Genomic DNA, 25,552 nt, shown 5'->3' on the forward strand with positions numbered 1-25,552 from the left:
GGGGCAGGTGCGTGGCTGGGCAGGCAGGGGAGGGCTCGCTCTGGGCTCAAGGGGTCTCTGGCTGGTCTAGCAGGGGCTCTGGAGGGCTGGCCTTCCAGATTCTCTGCTGACTAGCCCTGGGTTAGGGTGAGGGTTAGGGTTAGGTTGAGGGTGAGGGTGAGTTTTAGGTTTAGGTTTAGGGTTTATGGTGAGGGTGAGGGGTGAGGGTTAGGATTAGGGCTAGGGTTAGGGGTAGGGGTTAGGGGTAGGGGTTAGGGTTAGCGTTAGGAGATGATGGCTCCTGATACTCAGGTAAAGATATATAAGACCTACTGGATATTCAGTTGAAGGGCATGTGACCTCCTGAAAGTTATGTGAGCTGAGAAAGTGCGACATTCAGTTAGAAAGTTAGTAGGAGAATAAAGCTCATTTGACAATCTGAAAACTCATAACACTCAGGAAGAAGCTATGAGGTGTCCTGACACACAGGTAGGCGAGGCACAACCTGTTGATGCTCAGATGGTCTGGTGGAGAACTTACACTCAGGGAGAGGAGGGAACACTGCCCTTCATGCAGGTGGAGGTGTGACCTCCTCACACTCCTACAGGAAGGTGAAACTTCTTAACATGCATGTATGTGAGGTGAGCATTTGTCATCCTCCCGTCGGTGAGATGCCGTCTCCTGACAATCAGAAAAATGAAACCTCAGGATATTCAGGTTATTGTGGTGAGAATTCCTGACCCTCAGGTATAGGAGACACATCTTCCTGCATGTAGGTCCCAGAGAGGAGACCTGGAGACACTCACGTAGGAAACACCTGACCCTGTGATACTCAGCAGTGAATAGAAAGGTGGGCTTTGTAGTCCTAAATTAGAGAAATTCAAAGTGGCTCTTTGAAAAATGTGCTGATAGTATGTACTTGGAAGAGGGAAAGACAATTTGCCCTACACAGGGTCAAGGATCGATTAATCTGGTGATCCCGACACCCTGTGACCTTGACATGCTGCATCATCTTGACACAGATGTACAGAACTGCCCCTCAACCCATGATTTGTAACAGGAACTGTGGTTGCAGCTTGCATGAGGGGCAGACCCTGACACTGCACAAAACTGGATCCTAAGATGATACGGAGCCTTCAAAGGGTAACTGGGAATGAAGACCCTGGCCTTGGGACAGAGGGAGGGGGCTGCACATGAGCCCCCATCACCCGAGGGTTGCAGAGGAGCCTGTACAGAAAGCTGGCATCTTGTTTCAGCCTGGACTGGTTAAGCTAAAGGGCTCCTGCCTGGCCTGACTATTGGGGTGGGGGAGGGGGGATGTAGCCATGCTGATTGGTCAGGAGGCCACAGAGCTGTGTGAGGTCACTGGGCTTCCAGGCCAGGCTGGGGCAGGAGTATGGTAGAGATGCTGCCAACTGCTGTTCTGCTGGCCTTGGCAGTGTCTGTGGTTGCCAAAGATAACGCCACGTGTGAGTATGTGTCAGGGACACGTCCGGGGGTGGAAAGGGTGTTTTCTGAATAGCAAGCCCCACCCAGACTCCCTCTGTCCAGGACTAGGAAGGAGGCCAAGCTTGGGACTTAGTAGTCCCCTGGGTCTCACGGGTGTGACCCACATCCCCAACTCTGACCATCCTTGCTCCCAGCTTCATCAGCCGAGAGACCCCAGGGCTGTCCTCGGGCTCCTATGCCTCCTGTAGCACAGACGCTGGGGTCCTTCCCTCACCTAGAGACTGACCTCACTGCCTCTTGAACATCAAGTCCCAATTTTTAGAAACCCCTTTCTTCCCACGGATAGTGAGGTGCTCCTCCTGTGGCTGACCCCAAAGACCCCAGGGTGTTGTCATGGCATTCTTCTAGGGTTGGGCCTCCACCTTAGACTCTGACAGACCCCAAGTTACCCCCAAACTCTTGTGGCCTCTCCCCAGTTCCCAGAACTTCCACCCCGGGACGCCGCTGCTCCCCACACCTGGGATCACTGGACCTGCCGTGGCTACTCTCCCTCCTCCTGCCACCATCCAACCCCACATCGCAGCCCCAACACCCCTGTGGCTGTTTCCTGAGTTTCCCGCCCAGAATTGGCTCTAAAGACCTCAAGCCATTACACCTCTCTCTCACCTCCTCTAGCCTCCCCCCTGCCTCGGGATCTCCCATATTTCTAGGGCCCTTATCATCCGTCTTGCTTCCTATGGCGCCTTCTTTCCTCGCCTTGGGGCTTCACCCACAAGACCCCAGAACTCATACTCCTCAAAACCAGTTCCGAAATCTGCAGCTTCTGGCTTCCCTACCACCCTGACAGCACCTCTCCTCAGCAGCTCCCCCTCGGACCCTCCACACTCCCGGTTGCCCCATTTTGCCCAGCCCCCTAGCCCTGATTCCCCCATCGTGCAGCTGCGAGTACAGGCTGTGCCTATTCTTGGTTTGAACTGTGCCCCTGGTCTCTCCGCAGTGCCCCCTGTGGGTTATGGTTCAGGCAGAACCCACCGGGAAGTGGCCGTATCGTCAGAGGGCAGGATGCAACAATCGGGGCCTGGCCCTGGATGGTCAGCCTCCAGGTAATCATGTCCCATAATAACCGAATGTACCACGCGTGCGGAGGCACCTTGCTGAACTCCCATTGGCTGCTTACGGCTGCCCACTGCTTCCTCTCCAAAAAGTACGTGTGGGAGCACGTGGAGGGGGGTCTTCAGAAAGGCTCTTCCCAGAAAGGGACATTCTCCAGGGCTCTCTGTGCGCAGTCTCCCCGGGGCTCTGGGCTTTGTGGCAACCAGACCATGAGTGGGTGGTCCCAGGCCCTTGCTGAGGAGGGCTCTGAGGATCATGATCACCAGAGGTTTCTGTCAAGTCCGGCCTTTCTGAGGATGACCTGGCTTGCCTCCGTGCCCACAGAAAAGTATATGACTGGAGACTGATTTTTGGAACAAGGGAAATTGTGTATGGGAATGAAAAGCCAGTGAAGCTGCCTCAACAGGAGAGAGATGTCGAGAAAATCATCATTCATGAGAAATACATCCCCAGTTTAGAGCACAATGACATCGCTCTCATGAAGATCACCCCTCCCGTTCCCTGTGGGCAATTCATCGGAAGGGGCTGCCTGCCCCAATTTAGCGCAGGCCCACCTCGAGTTCCCTAGGCCTGCTGGGTGGCTGGCTGGGGATTCTTGAAAGAGAAAGGTGAGTATGGGACGGGCTCTCACAGGGGTAGGGACACTGCAGGTCATTTCCTCAGTGGTCTCTGAAGTGCAGGGGACATATGTGGTGCCTAGTGGTAATGTCCACCAGAATGCGGGACACTGTCCCCTTTTAGAGCAGGAGAAACTGGCAGCCGAGTCCCCTGTCCACAACCTCACCACTGATGGCTCGTGTGGTCGCTGGGTGGAAGGGTGCATGCAGCCCCAGGAGAACCTGGACGTTTTTTGAATGGGGTATGGACTGTGGCTCTATCTGGGGCCTGGAACCCCAGTTGCTACCTTCTGGAAATGGGGGATTGTCCCCTGAAACGGCACTTGGAGAAGAGCTCGAGATGGGGTTTTGTGGTTGCGGGCCAACTCCTCCCCTCTCACAGATGGGGAAATGGACATCCATTTCCCCATCTGTGAGTGGAAGGGACATGTCACGTGCTCTCTGAGCTCTGAGACCCCAGAACCCAGCCCTCTAGACCTCAGTGAACCTCAGCTTCACACCCTCGCTCGTCACAATGCGAGAATCCACCCCCCCCCCAATCCGAGTGACTTCGTTTTCTCTGGAGAGAGGGGACAGGGTTCTTGGCAGGCCAGCAGTGGTCAGCAAGGGTTTGACGAGTAGGTTAGGGCTTTCAGCTTTCCACAGGTGACCACATGGACTTTTTACCCAGTCACATTGGGGATGAGAAACCTGAAAATTATTATAAATACATATTAATGGGCCCACACATACAAAAATCTCATCTATGATATCAGTAACGTAATGTATTGTAGAAATCATTTTTTTGTAATCCACATGTGTTGTGGACCGAATTGGGTCCCCTCTTAATTCATATGTTGAAATCCTAACCTCCATTATTTTATAGTGTCTGTATTTGGAAATAGTACTTCCAATAGGCAATTAAGTCAACATGGATCATATGGGTCACCTTCATCCAATATACGTGATTTCATATAAGTGGAGTTTAAGATACAGACACTTTTAGAGTTACAGCCGTGTAAAGACAGACAGAGAAGATGGATGTCTACAAGCCAAGGAAAGGGTTCCCAACAAAATTCAACTCTGCCAACCCCTTGACGTCCATCTTGTAGCCTCCAGAAAAGTGAGAAAATTACCTATTATTAATTACAACCCAGGTTGCGATACTTTGATATGGCAGCCCCAGCAAACAAATACACTATGGTAATGACAAATAAAGTATCAATAAACTACAGACAAAAGGAAATAGGAGGTAAATAAAAGCATCCCATTATTAAAAAAATCAACAAAATGAAGGCATTAAAAAAGGTAATGAGGGACAGCAATAGCTATAACAAGAAAACACTTAACAAAAAGGCATTGAGTTATTTTCCCACCAGTAATCCTATTAAATGTCCCATTCAAAAGATACAGATTGACAGAATGGAATGGATTTAAAAAGAGAAAATAACTATGCTGCCTACAGGATACTCTCCTTAGTTCTAAGGACAGACGTTGATAGATTGTTAATGAAACAATAAAAAAAAAAAAGACTGTGCTGAAGTAGTAACCGATTGAGATCAGTGGCATTTATACTAAATTCACACAAACATGAAACTGTAAGAAAGGAAAAGGACACATAACAATAATAATGACACTTCACAATTATAAATATATGTATACCAAAACCCAGAGATATTAAATATATATAGAAATTTTGGCATGATTTCTAGGGGAACATGGAACATTTTCCAAGATAGACCTTATATAAGACCAATAAACATTTATTAACATTTTAAGAAGTGTAAAGTCATACAAACTAGCTTTCCTTATCATAATGAGATAGAATTAAAAATTGGGGCAAGGGCAGCCATAGCAGGTATGACTGCTATTACTGCCCACTTTGGGAGCCTCAAGGCACACGGCAAGGATATCATCCTTCAAGTAGCCCCTGCACATGAGCTTAAGGCAGGCATTTTGCTGACTGCTGTCACCTTCCAACTTCTAGCACATGTTGGAGCAGGCTGGTCCCTTCACAGCACAGGGTCAAAAACCTTCTTGGTGTAACAAGCACAGTTGTCAATTGCAGCCAAATGGACTGAAGGAAACTCTAGTCAGTCATGATAGTAAAGTGCACACAATCCACATAGAGACCTCCTTAGGGTACCTGGTTCTGGTGAACCGGGGCATTGTGCTGCTGGACAACACAGGACCTCTTCTTCAAAAAGCCATGACTGTTAAGGTCAAGAAATGTAGCTTATTTTCCAAATACATAGGAAACAAGCACAGAGGGTTACACATAATAATGAGATGGAGGAATATATCCCAGAAGAACAAGGGCAAAACTGCATCAAATTGCTAAATGAAGAGAAATAATCGATATGACTTATAAATTCAAAGTAATGGCTGTAAGATATTCATGGGATTTGAGAAAAGACTGTAGGCTCTCAGTGAGACAAAGACAGAACATATTGAAAAGAGACCCAGACTTTAGATAAAGAACTCAGTAACTGAAATAAAATACAGTAGAGGGAAGCAATAGCATATAAGATGAGGCAGAGGAATGGATCAGGGAGCTAAAGGAGGATTAATGGAAAACAACAAAGATGAACAGCAAAAAAGAAAGAAAATAAGAATAATAAAGTATGTGACAAGGTGAAGGGAACTCAGCGTATCATCAAGATTAATAACATTCACTTTATAAAGAATCCTGAAGGAGAGAGAGAAAGAGGGGCAGAAAATTTATTTGAAGAAATAATAGCTGAGAATTTCATTAATTTGGGGAAGGAAAGAGGTATCCAGATCCAGGAGGCACAAAGAAACCAAACCCTCCCCCCAAAAAAATCAAAGCAAGGAGGTGCAAACAAAGACACCTCATGGCAAAATAGTATTGATAAAGTGAGAATTATCTTAAAAAGCACTAGAAAAGAAAACTTACATATAAGGGAAATGACATAAAACTATCAATAAATTTCTTAGAAACTTTGCAGGCCAGAGAGGTGTGGCATGTTACATTAAAAGTGCTGAAAGATACAAGAAAACGTAAAACAATATATTTATGCACACAATATAGGAGCACTGAAATACACAAAGCAACTCTTAAGAGCCATAAAGGAAGGTAATCACAGTAATACAATAGAGGACTTCAAGACCTCACTCACATCAATGGATAGATTATCTAGCTAGAAAATCAACAAGGAAACAATGACTTTGAATAACACGATGTACCAGATGGACCTACCGGATATATTCAGAACATTTCATTTAAAAAATATTGGAATACACAATCTTTTCCAGTACATGAGGCATTCTCCAAAATGGATCCTATGTTAGGCCACAAAAAAGTCTCAAATGCAAAAAGATTGAAATTGTATCATGCATTTTTCTCACCACAATGGTATGAAACTAGGAAGCAATTGCAAGAAAAAAAGATGGAAAGAGCACAAATACATGGAGGCTAAATAACATTCTACCAAATATTGAATAGATGAAACAAGAACTAAAAGAGGAAATCAAAAAATATATGGAGAAAAATGAAAATAAACTACAATGATCCAAAATCTTTGGAATGCAGCAAAACTATTCTAAGAGGAGACATTATAACTGTACAGGAATACATCACAGAGCAAGACAAATATCAAATAAAAAACATAACATTACACTTAAAGGAACTAGGAAAACAAAATAAAAACCAAGCCAGTAGAAAGAAAAAAAATAAAGATTAATCAAAAACAAATGAAATTTAAACTATAAAACAACCAAAACCCAAGAAGACCAAATTAATGAATCCAGGAGCTGTTTTTGTTTTGTTTTTTAAAATTTTTTATTGTTATGTTAATCACCATACATTATATCATTAGTTTTTAATGCAGTGTTCCATGATTCACTGTTTGTGCATAACACCCAGTGCTCCACGCAGAACGTGCCCTCTTTAATAGCCATCACCCGGCTACCCATCCCCCCACCCCCGTCCCCTCCAGAACCCTCAGTTTGTTTTTCGGAGTACACCCTCTCTCATGCTTGGTCTCCCCCTCCGATTTCCCCCCTTTCATTCTTCCCCTCCTGCTATCTTCTTCTTTTTATTTTTTCTTAACTTATATTGCATTATTTGTTTTAGAAGTACAGATCTGTGATTCAACAGTCTTGCACAATTCACGGCACTCACCATAGCACATACCCTATGGAATGTCTATCACCCAGCCACCCCATCCCCCCCACCACCCCCACTCCAGCAACCCTCAGTTTGTTTCGTGTGATTAAGAATTCCTCATATCAGTGAGGTCATATGATATATGTCTTTCCCTGATTGACTTATTTCACTCAGCGTAACACCCTTCAGTTCCATCCACGTCGTTGCAAAAGGCAAGATCGCATTCCTTTTGATGGCTGCATAATATTCCATTGTGTATATATACCACATCTTCTTTATCCATTCAGCTGTCGATGGTCGTCTTGGCTCTTTCCACAGTTTGGCTGTTGTGGACATTGCTGCTATAAACATTGGGGTGCACATCCCTTTGGATCCCTACATTTCTATCTTTGTGGTAAATACCCAGTAGTGCAATTGCTGGATCTCCCTTGGGTGGGCAGAGGGGCGGGCCCTGGTCCTGCTGGGCTTCACGCTGAGGATGCAGAGAGAGGACTGAGGGACCCCTGGACCCCCGCCCAGCCTCAGTCTGGAAAGGTCCGGGGCGGCGGAGGGGGCGGGGTGTTGGGAACACGTGGTGAGTCCTGACTTCCGCATCCGGGTCTCAAAGACCCTGGATGCCTTGGCAGAAGGAGAAGGGCCTCCCTCGTTGGGCAGAGGGGAGGCCTCATGTCCTGCTGGACTTTACGGTGAGGATGCAGGGGGAGGAGTGAAGGACCCTGGACCCCAGCACAGCGTCAGTCAGGGAAGGTCCATTGGGGGGAGGGGGGCTGATTGAAACACGGTGAGTCTGGACTTCTGAGTCCGTGTCTCAGAGAGACTGAGGTGAGGCCCTGATGAAAGGAGCAGATGCTCATGTGGGCAGAGGGGAGGGCCCTGGTCAACCAGTGCTGGGGGGGTGGCTTGGGGAGGCCAGGGATAAACCCGGCAGGAGGACAGAGGGGAGCCCCGCAGAAGCCCACCCATGATGTCAGTCTAGGGAGCCCCCCCTGGGCGGGATGGGGACACGTGGCCAGTGCGGCGACTTCTGCATCTGGGTCTCCCGAGAACCTGGGGTCCTTGGTGGATCGAAGGAGCAGGGCCTCGCTCAGGGGGCAGAGGGGCAGGCCCAGGTCCTGTTGGGGTTTACGCTGAAGTTGCAGAGGGAGGACTGAGAGACCCTGGACCCCAGCCCAGAGTCAGTCCCTAGAGGCCTGAGTGGAGAACGGGGACACCCTGATTGTGTTCGTGCGTGCGCTTGTGTGTCCCCCACTCGCCCATCCGGGTGTCCCAGACACGGGATGCCCCGGTGCCCAGGAGCCGATCCGCAGGCAGTAGGGACAGGCAAAGGCATAGGCACCCAGGGAGTCCTGGTGGAGATCAGAAGAAGGCCCGAGAGACCTGGTCGCCCCATCTCAGCCTTGGGAAGCCCTGGGCTTCGTGGCCGCACGTGTTAGCCACAGACTTATCCTGGTTGGCTCAGGGCAGGGAGGGCCTTGGTGATGGCAGACCAGCTTGGGGAGAGCAGCCAGAGTGGCCTAGGACCTGCCAGGGCTCGAAGCGAGGACCCCCAAGGGACTCCCCAGGGAGCCCGCAGGACCGCGGCCCTGATTCAGCCACGGGAGACTCCTGGGATGGAAGAGACCACACAGTGCGTGGCCACTTTGGCCTCAGGGCCTCTGAGAACCCCTGGCCGTTTGGATGGAGCCCTGCCTCGAGTATGCGGGTGGGGGGCGGTGGCCCACGTGTTGCTGGGTGAAAATACGAGGACCGGAAGGAGGACTGCGGGATTGGGGACAGAGAACAGATTCGGTCCCGGGGGGCCCCGGGGCCAGATGGTCACCTAGGGTGTGCCCTGACTTCCCAGCCACGTCTCCTAGAGCCTGGGGTCTGAGTGGAAGGAGCAGGCTTCAGGGCCGCCCAGGCTGAGCCCGGTCCTGCCAGGATGGAAGGGGAGGACCAGAGGGAGGACTGACTGGGCCGCAGTACGGACAGGCCATGGAGGAGGACCCTTGTGGAGGAGGAGCCCATGCCTCCTGTCCGGGGGTCCACATCTGGCTGTTAGAGCCTGAGGGCCTGTGGTGAGAAGGAGCGGGCCCCACTTGCCGGGGGCTGAGGGGGTGGATGGAGACGTGGCCGTGGATGAGGACGTGCTGGCTCCTCACCCTCTTCTCGGAGCTCTCAGGGAGGTGAGGACCATGCTGGGAGAGGTCGGAGTCAGGTCATCTGGGGAAGCGCACCTGGGAGACACACAGGAGTCCCTGCTCCTGCCAAGAAATCAGTGTGGGGACACCCGAGGGAAGAGTGAGTGACTCCCCACCCACCCCTCGGGACCAGGAAGGATGGCCCAGAAGTCTGTGCAGCCCCTACCTGGAGGCCCTGGGAACCCTGGGTGGGGCCTGTCAGGCTGAGTCTCCTCCTCCCCAGATCCTTCCTCTCAGGATGGAGAGGGCCTGGGCCTGAGGGTCTGGACTCGGGTAGGAGAGGAGGCAGGTGCCCTGGCTCTGGGTCTGGCCCTGATGGTGGGGGGCAGATGAGAAATGAGGGGATGCCTCCCACAGCAGGATCCTTAGGGCCCAGGCCTACCCTGCGGCTGCTGCCAGCCATGGGGAGATGGGCGATCGGTGGGCCAAGTTATTTCAACTGACTTTTCCTTCTGGCGTCTCCCAGAGATGAGGCCTTGGCACCAGGAGGGTGGCCTCCGGTCAACACAGGGAGTATTCCAGTCCTTCCGTGGGGTCAAGGTATAGATGGAGAGGTGCGCCCATCCCAGCACAGACGGCACCCGAGCTTGGCCGTCCCTGGGATCCCGAGACGAGCCCTTAGAACTCTGGCAGGCGTGGGCAGAGGTGGGCCCCCTGGCTTACCTTCTGTGGGGTCTCAGGGCTGGGCGGTCTTGCTGTGACCCTGTGGCCCCAGGCTGTGGGGGAAATAGCAGTCCCCTGAGGGGCCAAGGAGGGGACCAGCCAGCTTGGACGGATGGGGACCTCACAGAGTGCGCCCCAGCCCTCCTGCCCCACTGGGGGCCATGGGCCGTGCTCTGTGTCTGCACCCCGAAGTGACTCTTCCTTTTCTCCTCCAGGGGCTTCCAGAATTCAGAGTCGAGGCCTAGGTCTGAGGCAGGAGCCTCTAAGGTCCCAGAGCAGGGGAGCTGCAGGTGAGTGCCAGTGAACAAGGTGAGTTTACTGCTCTGAGCATGGAGCCAGGGGCTCGCCCGCCCCCCCCCATAGGGGACCCCTCAGCACCCAAGTCCGATGCAGCGCACTGTCAGCTCCAGGACTTCAGGCCTCTGCTGCCTGGGCTGCACCCTGAGGAGCCATCCCACCTCTTTCTTCAGGTTCAGCCCGACACAAACACCATGCCCCTGGGTCAGAGGAGTGAGCTCTGGAAGCTGGAGGAAGACCCAGGCCCGGCCCAGGGCCTGGTGGAGGCACAGCTGTTGAGGGCTGGGGAGGAGAAGGTCCCCCGCACCCCCCCTCCTTCTCCACCTTGGCCTCCTCCCAGTCCGCCGCCCCATCTGGCTCCTGCTCTGCCCTCTTTCTGGTCCCCTTGGAGGAGGGGTCTGCTGCTGGGTTCCAGAGTCGTCCCCAGAGCTCTCTGAGTGCCTGCCCCTCCCCCACTGCCCAGGCAGCCACTGCCTGCAGCCAGCCTGACCAGGGATCCAGCAGTTCCTGACCAGGGCTCCAGCAGCTCCGGTGAGGAGGGCGCCAGCCCCCACGAGGAGCCCGAAGAAGCCCAGCCAGGGCTCCAAAACCTACTCCAGGGGAAGCTGGCCGAGCTGGTGGAGTTCCTGCTCCTCAAGTATCACATCAAGGAGCCGACCAGCCAGGCAGAGATGCTGGAGATCGTCAGCCAGGATGCTCTGGATGCCTTCCTTGTGATCTTGGGCCAGGCCTCTGAGTGCTTGCAGCTGGTCTTTGGTATGGATGTGAAGGAAGTGGACCCCAGCGACCACTCCTACATTCTGGTCCCCATCCTGGGCCTCACCTATGATGGGATGCTGAGCGGTGAGCAGGGAGTGCCCAAGACTGGCCTCCTGGTGGTGCTCCTGGGGGTGAGCCCCCTGCATGGCGACCGTGCCCCCGAGAAGGAGGTGTGGGAAATGCTAGGGGTCATGGGGGTGTATGCCGGCCAAGAGCACGTCATCTACAGGGAGCCTAGGGAGCTTCTCACCAAGGTCTGGGTGCAGGAAGGGTACGTGGACTACTGGCAGGTGCCCGGCAGTGACCTTCCTGCTATGAGGTCCCGTGGGGTTCCAGGGCCCACGCCGAAACCAGCAAGTTGCAAATGCTGGAGTATTTGCTACAGGTCAGGCGCGGGCAGCTGGCTTCCTCCCTGGCCCTGTCTGAAGGGACTGTGAGAGATGAGGAAGAGGGGGCCTGAGCCCTGTGGTCCGCCAGGCCCTTTCCAGACTTTGCTGGGTTCGGCAGCCTCTCATGCAGGGTGCTGGGCATGAAGTGAGGCCACTTGCTGGTTCTTCCCTGTGTGTGTGTGTGTGTGCCCGTGAAGACAGAGCCCTGGGCGTTTTAAGGAGTGCAGGGACAGGGAGGGTTGGGAGAAGAAAGCAGGGCAAGGAGCCTCCTGGGGGTGGGGGGGTGGTTGTTTCCTGGGATGACTCCCACATCCAGAGCTTGGTGTCCTTGAGGAAGCTCTCCTGTGGGGTTCCTTGCCATAGAAGGTTTCAGCTGCTTCAGGGGCTGATTGTGTGAGTACCATCCACTCTGCAGCATTTGTTCTTACCCAGTCCAAGAGTTAGGAGTTTTATCATGTTCTTGGGGTGCCTGAGTCCTCTGTTGGTTAAGCGTCTGCCATCGGCTCAGGTCAGGATCTCAGGATCCTGGGATCACACCCCACATGGGGCTCCCCGCTCAGTGGAGACTGTTTCTCTCTCTCCCCTGTGTGTGCTTTCTCTTTCTCAAATAAATAAATACCTTTAAGAAAAAGTTTTTCTTCATGCCCTGGACACCAGCCTGGAAACCTTGCCTACTTGCTTGGGCTCTCGACCGAAATCACAGACCATTGGCCTAGGGATGGGTTGGAAAGGCACAAGAATGGAAGAAGCAAGGAACAGGGGTCAGAAGCTGAAGAGATAGAAGTTTGCTGGTTCTTGCTTCTGATGCCTTCCCGACCATCGTTGTGCAAATGCCAAAGGCAAGCACGCGCACACAAGCGTGGGGACGGGGGCAGGAGGGCCCAGGTTCTGTCAGGAGTCAAGGTGAGGACCAGAGGGAGGAATGAAGGACCCTGGACCCAGTAGGGAATCAGTCCTGGGAGGCCTCTGGGTGAGACAATGGTGACATGAGGCGTGTCCTGGCTTCTGCTCTGGGTCCCAGAGACACTGAGCGCTTGTTGTGAGGAGTGGCCCTCAGGAGCAGGGATGAAGGCACCGGCCATCCAGGGAGTCCAAATGGGGAACAGAGAGTAGGGCTAAGGGACCTGAAGGACCTATCTCAGGGAATCCCTGGACTTTGTAGCCTGATGCGATGTCCACAGTCTTTGCCCGTGGCTCTCAGGGCAGTGAGGGCTTTGGTCGGAGGGAACGGGCCTGGAGACAGCAGAGACAGGATCACCAGATGTGCTGCGGCTCATGCTGAGATCCCTGAGGGAGGGCTCAGGGAGGGACCTGGACTCCAGAACAGGGACAACGCACTGAAGCCTGCCCCTGCTGTCCGCCCTGGGAGGCCTGTTTGTGCCAAGTCCACAGGCGGTGTGTCAGGACGTCCGCATCCTGGTCTGACAGAGGCTGGGGGCCTGCTTTAAAAAACCGGGGGTCAGGACCTAATGGAGGAAGACCCAGGCCTGGCACAGGGCCTGGTGGAAGCACAGCTGTCGGGGGCTGGGGAAGAGGAGGTCCCAGCAGCTTAGATGAGGAGGGGTCGAGCACCTGGGAGGAGCCGGAAGTCACGCAACCCTCTCTCCAGGACAAACTCCACGTGAAAGTGGCTGCCCTGGTGGAGTTCCTGCTCCTCAAATACCGCAACAAGCAGCCGACCCGCCAGGCAGAGATGCTCGAGATCGTCAGCAAAGATTACCAGGATGACTTCCCAGTGATCTTGGGCCAAGCCTCCGAGTGCATGCGGCTGGTCTTTCTCATGGACGTGAAGAAAGCGGACCGCAGTGACCACTCCTACAACCTGGTCAATGCCCTGGGTCTCATCTGTGATGGGATGCTGAGCGGTGAGCATGACATGCCCAAGACCGGCCTCCTGGTTTTGGTCCTGGGGGTGAGCCCCCTGCATGGCGACCGTGCCCCCGAGGAGGAGGTGTGGGAAACGCTGGGGGTCATGGGGGTGTATGCCGGTCAGGAGCACATCATCTATGGGGAGCCCAGGGAGCTCTCACCAAAGTCTGGGTGCAGGAAGGGTACCTGGAGTACCGGCAGGTGCCTGGCAGCGACCCTGACCGCTACGAGTTCCCGTGGGGTCCCAGGGCCCATGCTGAACCAGCAAGGTTCAAGTGCTGGAGTATGTGCTCCGGGTCAGGCACGGGCAGCTGGCTTCCTCCCTGGCCCTGTCTGAAGGAGCTGTGAGAGATGAGGGAGAGGAGGCCTGAGTCCCAGTGGCGGCCAGGCCCTTTCCAGGCTTTGGTGGGGTCGGCAGCTTCTCCTGCGGGGTGCTGGGCATGAAGTGAGGCCACATTTTGGTTCTTCCCTGTGTGTGTGTGAAAAGAGAGAGCCCCGGGAGTTCTAAGTAACGCAGGGCCAGGGAGGGTTGGGGGAAGAAAGCAGGGTGAAGAGCCAGCCTCTCTGGGGGCCTGTTCTCTGCGATGACTCTGACATCCAGAGCTTGGGTTTCTTGAGGAAGCTCTCAAATGTTGTTCCTTGGAGTACAAGTTTTAACCAGCTTCGGCAGGTAAATGTGTGCGTGACATCCAACCCACAGCATTTGGACTTACCCAGTTCAAGAGTTTTAAGAGTTTTGTCATGTTCTGGAAATAAGGTGGGAGATCTTCCCTCCTTGTTTGGGTTCTGGAATGAAATCACGGGGCATTGGCATAGGAATTTGTTGGAAAGTTCGAAAAATGGAGCAGTCAAGTGACGGGGTCAGGAAATACGGAAATAAAAGATTATTCATTTTTGCTTCTTACTCCTTCTCGTCTGTCGTTCTGCAAATTAACATAGATGCGTGCGCCTTCACTCACTTAGTTCTTCAAGAAAGGAGGAGAAATGACATCTCAGCACAGAGGGAGCCCTGCTCACTGGCTCCTTGATTCCCAGACATGGGCTGAGCTCTGCTCTCTGGAAGGCCCTGTGTGTGAGCAGTGAGGATATTAGGAAAAGCAGGACACGTTCCACACTTAGGGGACTGTCTAGCAGCTGCACTCATGGCAGGAAAGTGGGGAGAGGTGCCCTGAGACCTGCAGAAGAAACGGAAGAAGGGTGAGGGAGTGTGGCTCCCGGGGCAAGCACTGCAGTGGAAGTGCCCCTGGCCTTGGGTGGTTCAGGGTGTCGGGTCACCGTGCTTCCTTCTGTGCAGCTGATCACCGTGAACCTGGGGGGTGACAGTGGCCCTACTTGGAGACAGGGTACCTTAGAGGTGGGAGCAAAGTCTGAAATGGATAATTGCTCTGACATGTTCCTTCTGGATCATGGACAAACCAGGGAGAAATCTCCTCCTGGGGCAGGAAAAGAAGATATCCTGCACTCCCATCCCAAGGCCGTTGAACACAGTGCACAGACTAGGTGTTTTATATCCGTCATCTCCAAGTATTTCTGAAGAAATACAGTGATATTTCTTTGAATTGGAGCCCAGAAGACTCTAGACTGGCACTCTTGTCCTAACCATGCAAAGCCAGAACCCACTGCATTAAAAAGTCATTTTAGTTTGATTATCTGGAGTGTAATTTGGACAGCTATAAGTAAGCAAGGTCTAGGTTTTGGTGGGGGGATAAATGAGTGAAAGGAGTGGTTTGGTGGAAGAGCAGCTGGGAGGGAGGGAAGGAGCTGGTCTTTGACTCACATTCTAGGAGCTTTGTATTGTGTCCAGCTGGGACAATTCCCTCACACCTGAATGCCACACATATTCCCATATATCTCACATATATCCTCTGATTTAGAAAATGGATTGAGTTTTACTTATGAAGCACCCTCTTTGGCTGATTAGCTATTCCATGTCCTATTGAGCTGCACATTCTCTAACATGACCTCGGTAACAAAAAAAAAATAAAATAAAATAATACCCCAGAGGAGAGAGTGGAAGGCCCTGGGATCAAAACAACACTTGAAATCACTGCCATTCATCAAAGTTCCAATATGTGCCAAGCACTGTGCAAGGTGCTTTCCATATATCACATGCATTCCTGCAGTCCTGCAAGACGGGGCTTATCAAACTCACTCACTAACTCACTCACTTCAGAAAGAACCTTAGGCTCCTGGGACTTAGTCTTTTTCCCAGGATCACGTGGCTAGTGAGTGACAGGGCAGCGACTAGAACCCGAGTCTGAATTCATGTAGAGTCCACGCTGTTCCCACCCACTGCAGCCTGTGGCCAGCCTTCCGAGTCCTACATCATTCCTGAGGACAGCATGGTGTCTTCCAGGTGACAAAAAGAAGAATGCTGTGGCTACGGTACTAAAAAACCTGTTGCTAAGGAAGGAAGGTGACAATGAGAATCAAACAGGTTTTGGGTACTGTCTGTGGGCTTTATTAACCTAGAGTTCTTCTGCCTGAACCTCAGAGTTCTTTGAAAACTGACTGCCCAGGCGCTGGCATTTTTTGCAGACCTAGCACTTTCCCGAATTACAGCAGCCTTTCCCTGGTATTCCGTGTGCTCTTCTGTCTCACTCTTGAACCTGGCCTGCTAAGGAGCTCATCACTGGTCCCCATGGAACAGCTAGGAATCACCTTCTCTCCCCCAACATAGAAACTTACTCTCTGTAGTAATCCTCTGGTCACTAAATGAAGAAGTGAATCCTCCCTGCTGGGATCACAGAATCGTTTGAAAATTAGATGTCATCCTGTACTTGAAAGTATCTGTCACACAGGAGGTGCTTGAAAATTTCAAAGAATTCCAAGGCAAACTGACCTCAAAAACTCCTCCCCTGGGATGCCTGGGTGGCTCAGTCAGTTAAGCATCTGCCTTTGGCTCAGGTCATGATCCCAGGGTCCTGGGCTCGAGTCCCACATCAGGCTCCCTGCTCAATGGGAAGCCTGCTTCTCCCTCTGCCCGCTGCTCCCCCTGCTTGTGCAATCTCTTTCTCTCTCTCTCTCACTGACAAATAAATAAGATCTAAAAAAAAAACTCCTCCCAGCAATAAAGTCAGTCATAACAAATTATAATAGTTGCATTTTGTTAAGCCCCTACTGTGTAACAATACATGGGAGAAACTTTAATGTTCATCCATAGTGTGTCTTGCTTTCCTTCCAGAATACAGGGGACACAACCTTGCCAGTCCCCTTGTAGTTAGGGAGGGTTGTGTGATGACCCTTTGCCATGGAGATGTGAGCAGAAGCATTGTTTCTCACGTCCAGGCGTTTGCGAGCCAGTATGTCCACTCCATGCTGTCTCCCTTGATTCACCAGCAAACATGGTGACCCCGTGTTGAGATAGGGGAGCCACAAGATGAAAGCAACCTGGACCCAGGGTCTAGGAAAAGCAGAGGGCCCCTGCCAAACTGTATCAGAATTTGTGTGCACAAAGATGCACTTCTGTTGTGTTAGCCCTTCAAATGTCACAGTTTGTTGCATCAGTTAGCAGTTACTTTCATGCAGCCGCTTTTTTTGTTAGGCTTCTCTAGCAATTTTACTTAAGAAGGTACTAGTGCATATCTTCCTATTGCAAAAAAACTTCTAAAAATACAGATGAGTCACAATATCCCCTTTTCAACGTTCCTCCACAATTCAGCCTCCTCCTCAGAAGTCACCATGACTAACAATCTAGTATTTTTATTTTTTTTATTTAAAATATTTTCTTTTCTTTGAGAGAGATAAAGAGTGTGTGATGGAGGGAGGGGCAAATAGAGAGAGAGAGAGAGAGAGAGACCCTCAAGCCGGCTCCATGCAGAGCCCGATTCGGAGCTTGGTCTCAGGACCCTGAGATCATGACTTGAACCGAAATCAAGAGTCGGACGCTTAACCAGCTGAGCCACCCAGGCGCCCCTAGTGTGTGTTATTCTAAAGGTGACTATGGCTTTTTCATAGATATGCTCTACAAATATATTGTTTTTATTCAACCTAACCCGTAATACTGTGCATATTGATCTGCCACTGCCTTTTGTCACTTAATAAAATGGATGCAGGATCTTCCAATAACAGCACATATACACCTACCTCACTTTTGAAAGTATTCCCTGGAATGTTAAAGTTTGTATATACCATAATTAATCACATACACAATTTTTTCCTGGTGGAAACAAGTTGTTTTCCCTTTATCGTATGACTAATAAAATGAAAACAACATCTTTGACCTGAATCCTTGGGTAGATATGAATGTTTTCTAATAAGATATACATACTAACACAGACATTGGGTTAGAGTGGAGAGGGTGTGAATTGTTTAACATTTCATAAATGCGTCTGAAATTTTATTCCACAAGTGCTATACCAGTTTGCATTCCCATAATTAATTTCAATAGCTCCAAAATTGCAATACTTAGGTATAAATCTAATAAGATATGCACAGGATCTGTATGCTGAAAACACAGAATGCTGATAAAAGTAATCAAGACTTAAATAGTAAGTTCAGAGATATACTGTGTTCATGGACTGGTAGACTCACATAGTGAAGATGTCAATTCTCACTAAATTGATCTATACATTCAAAACAATCCAATCAAAATTCTACCAGGATGTTTTTGGATATAAACTAGCTGATTCAACAAGTTTATGGAAAGGCAAAGGAAATAGTATAGCTAAAACAACTATGAAAAAGTAGAACAAAGTCAGAAGAATCACACTACTTGATTTTAAGATAAAGCTATGATAATCCAGGTGGTGTGGTATTGGGGGGCGGAGCAAGATGGCGGAGGAGTAGGAGACCTAGATTTCGTCTGGTCTCAGGAATTCAGCTGAACAGCGATCAAACCATTCTGAACACCTACGAACTCAACAGGAGATCGAAGAGGAGAGTCGCAACAACTCTCTGAACAGAGAAGCGACCACTTACTGGAAGGTAGGACCTGCGGAGAAGTGAATCCAAGGCGATATTCAGGAGGATAGACGGCGAGGGAGGGGCCTCCACTGGCCGCTTCTGGCAAGTGATAGAGCCGCGGAGCACAAAATCGGAACTTTTAGAAGTTGGCTCGGCGGAGGGACGTCGCTGCAGTGGCTAAGCAGGGGGTGGAACCCTCGCGGGACAGTGTGGTCTCAGGACCCTTGGGGTCAGAGAAAGACCGGGGGTGCCTGAGTGCGCCAGAGCTCCCAGGTATCGGAGCGGAGAAGCTGGCTGCAGAGATGGAGCTGAGGCGCGGGCTCTCAGCTCGGGGTTGCCATAAACTGTGATCCGCGGCCCAGTCAGGCCACTGCTCCTCCAGCAGGGACCCAAGAAGCGGCAGAGCTGGGGAGACTCCCCTTCCTTCCCGGGCAGGAGCGGCGCGGGAGCGCACCGCAGGGATCTGCTGGGTTTGGAAACTCCACACGGGGTCGGGTGCCAGAGACAGCAACGCTCGGTCACAGGCCGGGTGAGCACGGAGTGCGGCCGGAGACCAGGGAGATGGGAGTGACTGCTTTTCTCTGAGGGCACACGGAGGAGCGGGGCCCCGAGTTCTCAGCTCCTCCGGGTGGAGATTGGGAGGCCACCATTTTTGCCCTGGTCCCCCAAGGCTGTACGGAGAGCTTGCAGGGAACAAAAGCTCCTGAGAGCGAACCTGAGCAGCTTCCTTAGCCCGGACCTACAAGGGTGGGGCAACTTAGCCTCCGGCAAAGACATTTGGAAACCACAGTAACAGGCCCCTCCCCCAGAAGACCAGCACAAACAGACAGCAAGCCAAGACCAAGTTTACCGATCAAGGAGCACGGGAGAACTCCAGCGCTAGGGGAATACTGCACGTAGAATTCATAGCTATTTTTTACCATGATTCATTATTTCATCAAAGTTAAATTTTGTTAACTGTTTTTTTTATTTTTCTTTTTCCCTTTTTCAACCAACATCTTATCAATCCCTTTTTAAAAAAAAAAAAACATTTTTTATTTTTCATTTTTAGAGTCATATTTTGTCCTTTCATAGTAGTTACACTTATTTTTGACATATATATGTAAGTTGTTCTCTCTTTAAAATTTTGAGATACAGTTTCTTCTAACAGATCAAAATATACCCTAAATCACTAGTGTATGGCTTTGTTCTAGTCTCCTGCCTGATCACGTTCTCTCCCTTTTTCCTTTTTTTTTTCTTAAATCTTCTTTCTTTTTTCAAACAACTTCTTATCTATTCAAGTCCTTTTATAAAATCTTTTATAATTTTGATCTTTACAGTCATCTTCCATCCCTTCATTGTGTCAACCATTATTTTGTACATATGTCTTTCTTCCTTTAAAATTTTAGGAGGCACTTTTTTTTAACAGACCAAAATACTCCCAAAATCTAGTGTGTGGCACTGATCTATGCACTAGCCTGATCATATTTGATCATATTCTGCTTTTTTTGTATTGTTCTGTTTTTTGTTTTTATGTTTTTTTTTCTTTCTTTTTTCTTTCTTTCCCTTTCTTTTCCCCTGGTTTCAGGTCTTTTCGGATTTGTATACAGTATATTTGCTGGGGACATTGTAAACCTGTTAGCATTTTGTTCTCTCATTCATCTATTCTCCTCTGGACAAAATGACAAGACGAAAAAAATCACCTCAGCAAAATGAACAAGAGGTAGTACCGTCAGCCAGGGACCTATTCAATACGGACATTAGTACGATGTCAGACCTAGAATTCAGAATCATGACTTTAAAGATACTACCTGGGCTTGAAAAAAGCGTGGAAGTTATGAGAGAAACCCTTTCGGGAGAAATAAAAGAACTAAAATCTAACCAAGTCGAAATCAAAAAGGCTATTGATGAGGTGCAATCAAAAATGGGGGCACTAACTGCTAGGATAAATGAGGCAGAAGAGAGAATCAGTGATATAGAAGACCAAATGATGGAAAATAAAGAGGCTGAGAAAAAGAGAGAGAAACAACTACAGGATCACGAGGGCAGAATTCGAGAGATAAGTGATATGATAAGACGAAACAACATTAGAATAATTGGGATCCCAGAAGAAGAAGAGAGAGAGAGAGGGGCAGAAGGTATATTGGAGCAAATTATAGCAGAGAACTTCCCTAATGTGAGGAAGGAAACAGGCATCAAAATCCAGGAGGCACAGAGAACCCCTCTCAAAATCAATAATAATAGGTCAACACCCCGACATCTAATAGTAAAACTTATGAGTCTCAGGACAAAGAGAAAATCCTGAAAGCATCTCGGGAGAAGAGATATGTAACCTACAATGGTAGAAACATTAGATTGGCAACAGACCTATCCACAGAGACCAGGCAGGCCAGAAAGGACTGGCAAGATATCTTCAGAGCACTAAACGAGAAAAATATGCAGCCAAGAATACTATATCCAGCTAGGCTGTCATCGAAAATAGAAGGAGAGATTAAAAGCTTCCAGAACAAACAAAAACTAAAGGAATTTAGAAACTAAAAGAAAGACTGTAATAAGAGATGAGGAAGGACACTATATCCTACTTAAAGAGTCTATCCAACAAGAAGATCTAACAATTGTAAATATCTATGCCCCAAACATGGGAGCAGCCAATTATATAAGGCAATTAATAACAAAAGCAAAGAAACACATTGACAACAATACAATAATAGTGGGGGACTTTATGACCCCCCTGACTGAAATGGACACCTCATCTAAGCAAAAGATCAACAAGGAAATAAAGACTTTAAATGACACACTGGACCAAATGGACTTCACAGACATATTCAGAACATTCCATCCCAAAGCAACGGAATACACATTCTTCTCTAGTGCCCATGGAACATTCTCCAGAATTGATCACATCCTAGGTCACAAATCAGGTCTCAACCGGTACCAAAAGACTGGGATCATTCCCTGCATATTTTCAGACCACAATGCTTTGAAACTAGAACTCAATCACAAGAGGAAAGTCGGAAAGAACTCAAATACATGGAGGCTAAAGAGCATCCTACTAAAGAATGAATGGGTCAACCAGGAAATTAAAGAAGAATTAAAAAAATTCATGGAAACCAATGAAAATGAAAACACAACTGTTCAAAATCTTTGGGATACAGCACAGGCAGTCCTGAGAGGAAAGTATATAGCAATACAAGCCTTTCTCTAAATCCCGGAAACAAAAATATCCCTCAAAAGGGGAGCAGATGAACAAACTGTGGCATTTCCAAACTAGGGAGCCCAAAGCAGTGATAAAAAGTCATAAAGTTAGGATAACACCAAACGTGAATGGATTCCAGGCGTATTATCCCAAATGAAACCAAACAACATCACCGGTCACAGCTGTAGGAATTCCCTCATGTAACCAAATGCCAATATATCCAAAATGTAAAACACAGGAGTGAATGCCATGGGCAGGGATGGGTAGCATGAAGGAGATCTTTGGGCTGACAGAGTAGTTCCATATCTGGATTATGCTGTTGAATATATAAATGTCCATGACAAAGTGACAGACCTAGACATGTCCATCATACCACACTGTCAGTTTCCTGGTGCGAATAGTGTGCTGCAGTGATGTAGGATGTTACCTTGGGGCAAAATGTGCCAAGAGTGCCTCTGCGATGGGACATTTCTGTACTATCTGAATCTCTAAATGGACCTAAATCCCTCCCTACCTATAGGATCGCTCTACCTGTCAACACACCTCAGCATAGTTCCCTAAAGCTATCAGTCCCACCCTGGCTCCTGGAAGCTCCAAGCTTCCCCAGGACCCTAATGTGTGGGTGTCAAGCAGCAGTGTAGGAGGCAGGAGGAACCTGGTCTGGTCTGTGACTGGGCAGGTGCTGGGCTGTGATGTGCTGTACCTAAGGGGCAGAGAAGGCCAGGTGTGGGACAGGACAGAGGCAGGACACAGACTGCTCTCCTGAATCTGCTGTTCTGAGTTTGGGAAGGAATCGACGGGGCAAGGACCTGGCTCACAGCCTGCCCTCCCTCCTCTGGACAGCATCCGTCCCCTGGCCTTAGAGATCCCCTCCCCAACCCTGCCGTCTCCTGCATCCTGCTCACACAGCCACCCCCCCCAACGTTGCCGGCATTTTACAGGTGAAGAAATGGTGGATCAAGGAGTCAATTGCTCTGCTACAAACCCCCAAAGTGGGGTCCTAGCACCTCCAAGATCCTGCTGTGTCCAGAAACATGTGTCTGGTAAGTGGGGTCTGAGCAGGTAGCCACTAGAGGTTAGCAGCTCTGGGATCACACTGTGATCCACTTCCCCATCAAATCCAAGTGACCCGGACTGCAGCAGCCTCCCCACTGGCTCCTGAAAGCAGCAGCCCTCCTATAAGTTCAGACACCATCCATCTTAGAGATACTAACCTCTCTCATCCCAAGTCCCCCTCATTTTGACCTTCCCTAAAAGACAGCTTTTTCATGGCTCTAATCAGCTTACGCCCTGGTGCTATGAGCAGAGTGCCTTGAGCTCCACCTTGATTTCCAGAAACCAGGATGTCTAAAAGTGTTGATGGGGATAGGAAGGATGTGTTCAGGGTCAGCTGTGCATAATTCACTTACACTTTCTCAGAGCTGTGGAGGCCACTGCTCACCAACTGGAGAATGTGATGACTTAAAAGGCACAGTAGTGAGAATAATCCAGGCTATACATCACAGTCACACGGGCTGTTTCCTGTACTTATTCTGAAATAATGTTTTTATTTTTATTATTTTTTAAAGATTTTATTTATTTATTTGAGAGAGACTGAGAGATAGAGAGCACGAGAGGGAAGAGGGTCAGAGGGAGAAGCAGACTCCCTGCTGAGCAGGGAGCCCGATGTGGGACTCGATCCCGGGACTCCAGGATCATGACCTGAGCCGAAGGCAGTCGCTTAACCAACTGAGCCACCCAGGCGCCCTGAAATAATGTTTTTAAGTTATTTAGGCCTCTGAAAAATATTAAAACTCTCACTCCTGGAGATGACCAAACTTTTCCAAGCTCCGCATTTATGGCATCTTGGATGGGAGTGTGCAGGGACATCACCACTTGGATGCCGTTGCCTGGGAGGCAAAAGCTTCCAGCAAGTCCTTGATGTACCCAAACAATGTCTCTACCTCATAGACCTGAGCCTGCTTCTCACCCCACGACTTGATTTGTTTTTCTATGGTCTCCACCACTCCTTCCAGGATGGAGCACCTCTCCTTCATCTGGAGGACCTTTGCCAATGTGTCCTCTGTATTCAGGGCCTGGGGTCTCTTCTAGAATTCCCTCCAGTCCCCATCTCGTCTCCTGATATGAGTTCTGTTTCAACCCCCCACCTCATCTCCTGCTATGAGTTCTATTTCAAACTCTCCAAACTTTTGGTTTGACTCCACTTTTTGGCTTGGTATCCTTTCCTCTTGAGGGATATTCCCAAAAAGATGAGGGCTACCCAGGTGACAAGCCACAATGACCTTAAGCTGAAGTCTATCCCAGGGAACTGGTGACTCACTTGTCCTGGGGTCGCCTTAGTTAAAGGGCTTCCAGTCAGTTTAGTGTTCTAGGGACTTCTTGGCGCAGTGCAGAGCTGAGATGGAGGAGTCATGACCACAGGGCTCCCAGCCAACCTCTGTCCTGGGGACCCAATTGTCCTGTGCTCTATGGGGTGGAGGGTTTTGGGTCAGAGGTCTCCTGCTCAGGCTGATGTCCGAGAGACTCGGCACAGTGTCAAGCTGAATCAGAAGGCTTGGCGACCCAGATCTCCCAGTTGGCCTGGTGTTCTTGCGACTCAGTTGCCAGCTGTCTCCTCAGTTGAAGGGCCCCACTTGGAGGGAATCCAGTCATCCTGTTGTTCAAGTGAGTCCTTTGCCCACTGCCAACCTGAGTTGGAGTGTCTGAAGGTTCCTGTTTGGCCCAGTGTTGTGAGGACTCAATTGCCCTCTGCTTTCTTGGGCTGAAGAGCTGCCAGAGAGAGGACTCCCACTCAGCCCAGTGTCCAGGGCACTCCTTTGCCCAGTGTACAACTAGCTTGGTGGTGTCATAGTCTCAGGGCATCTATTGGGCCTGGTGTTCTGGGGAATTCGTTGCCGTTTTCTCAACAGCAGTAGAAGATTCCTCTTCTTTGTCCTAAGTTCCAGGTAGCTCCTTTCTCTGGTGCTGAGTTGGGTAGGGGGGCTTTTGGACTTAAGGCTCCTGCTGGGTCCACTGTCCAGATAATATATTTGTCCACCTCCAGGTCTGGTTGGAGGGGTTTTGGTCAGAGGGCTCCGCAAAATCCTGTGTTTGAGAACCTGATTGCCTTATGCTTTTCTGGGTTGGAGAGCTTTTCTTCTGAGGGCTCCTTTGCAGTCTAGAGTCCAGGTGATTCATTTGCCCGTGCCAGACTGTGTTGGAGAGCTCCTAGCCTAAGTGCTCCTGGTGTTCTGGGGACCTGAATACCCTGTGCTTGGCAGGGATGGTGTCCTCATGATCTCAGGGTGCTTGTGTTCAGCCTGGTGTCCAAGCGATTCTTGTGGCCAGTGCTTGGATATGTTGGAGGGCTCCTCTTCAGAGGACTCTCCCTCAGCCTGGTGTCACTGGTCCTCATTTGGGCAGTGCAGAGCTCGGTTGGAGGTTTCATATTCTTGAGACTCCCAGGAGGCCTGATTTTCTGAGGATTCAATTGCACTGTTCTTTGTTGCATTGGTGGGCATGCACTTGGCCCAGGGTCTTGATGATTCCTTTGCCTTGTACAAAGCTGAGATGGAGGGCCCATGGTCCTAAGGCTCCTGGTCACCCTTCTGTGCAGATGACTTGATTGCCTTGTGCCAAGCTTGGTCGGAGGGGGTTTGGTCCTGGCAAGTCTGGTTTTCTGGGGACTTGACTGCCCTATGTCTCTCCCACAAGTAGACAACAAAAAGAAATAAAAGGTATCTAGGAGGCCCTCCATGGGAGAGTCTGAGCTAACATCATCTTGTGCCTGATTTTTTGACTGCCTGTCTCCACAGGCAGCGCTGGCTTTGCGTTATTTCCCTGTTTTCCCATGCATCATAATGCAGGGCATAAAGTAGGCGCTCAACAAATATTTGTCACATGGTGGTCACTCTTCCCTCTCATAAAGGACATTTTTATTCCCCTTCCCAGCCCAGCCTTCTGTGGGCCACACAGATGCAGTATCTGCCTTGTGGGATGCCTGTCAATGGCTTCCCACCTGACCCAAGCTAAGAGCACTGCCTGTGACTTTCAAGAATAAAAACAACATC

General features: G+C 49.9%; 1 pseudogene; it reads left to right on the forward strand.

The window, feature by feature from the left end:
* The first annotated feature begins 1,375 nt into the window (after positions 1 to 1,375).
* The window catches only part of LOC148161838 (acrosin-like), a 36,635-nt pseudogene continuing 12,458 nt past the window's right edge, over positions 1,376 to 25,552 (forward strand).

This window comes from Eumetopias jubatus, unplaced genomic scaffold, assembly GCF_037043125.1.
Source record: "Eumetopias jubatus isolate StellerSeaLion01/CBP00866 unplaced genomic scaffold, mEumJub1_p1.0 scaffold_52, whole genome shotgun sequence".
Classification (NCBI taxonomy): Eukaryota; Metazoa; Chordata; class Mammalia; order Carnivora; family Otariidae; genus Eumetopias; species Eumetopias jubatus.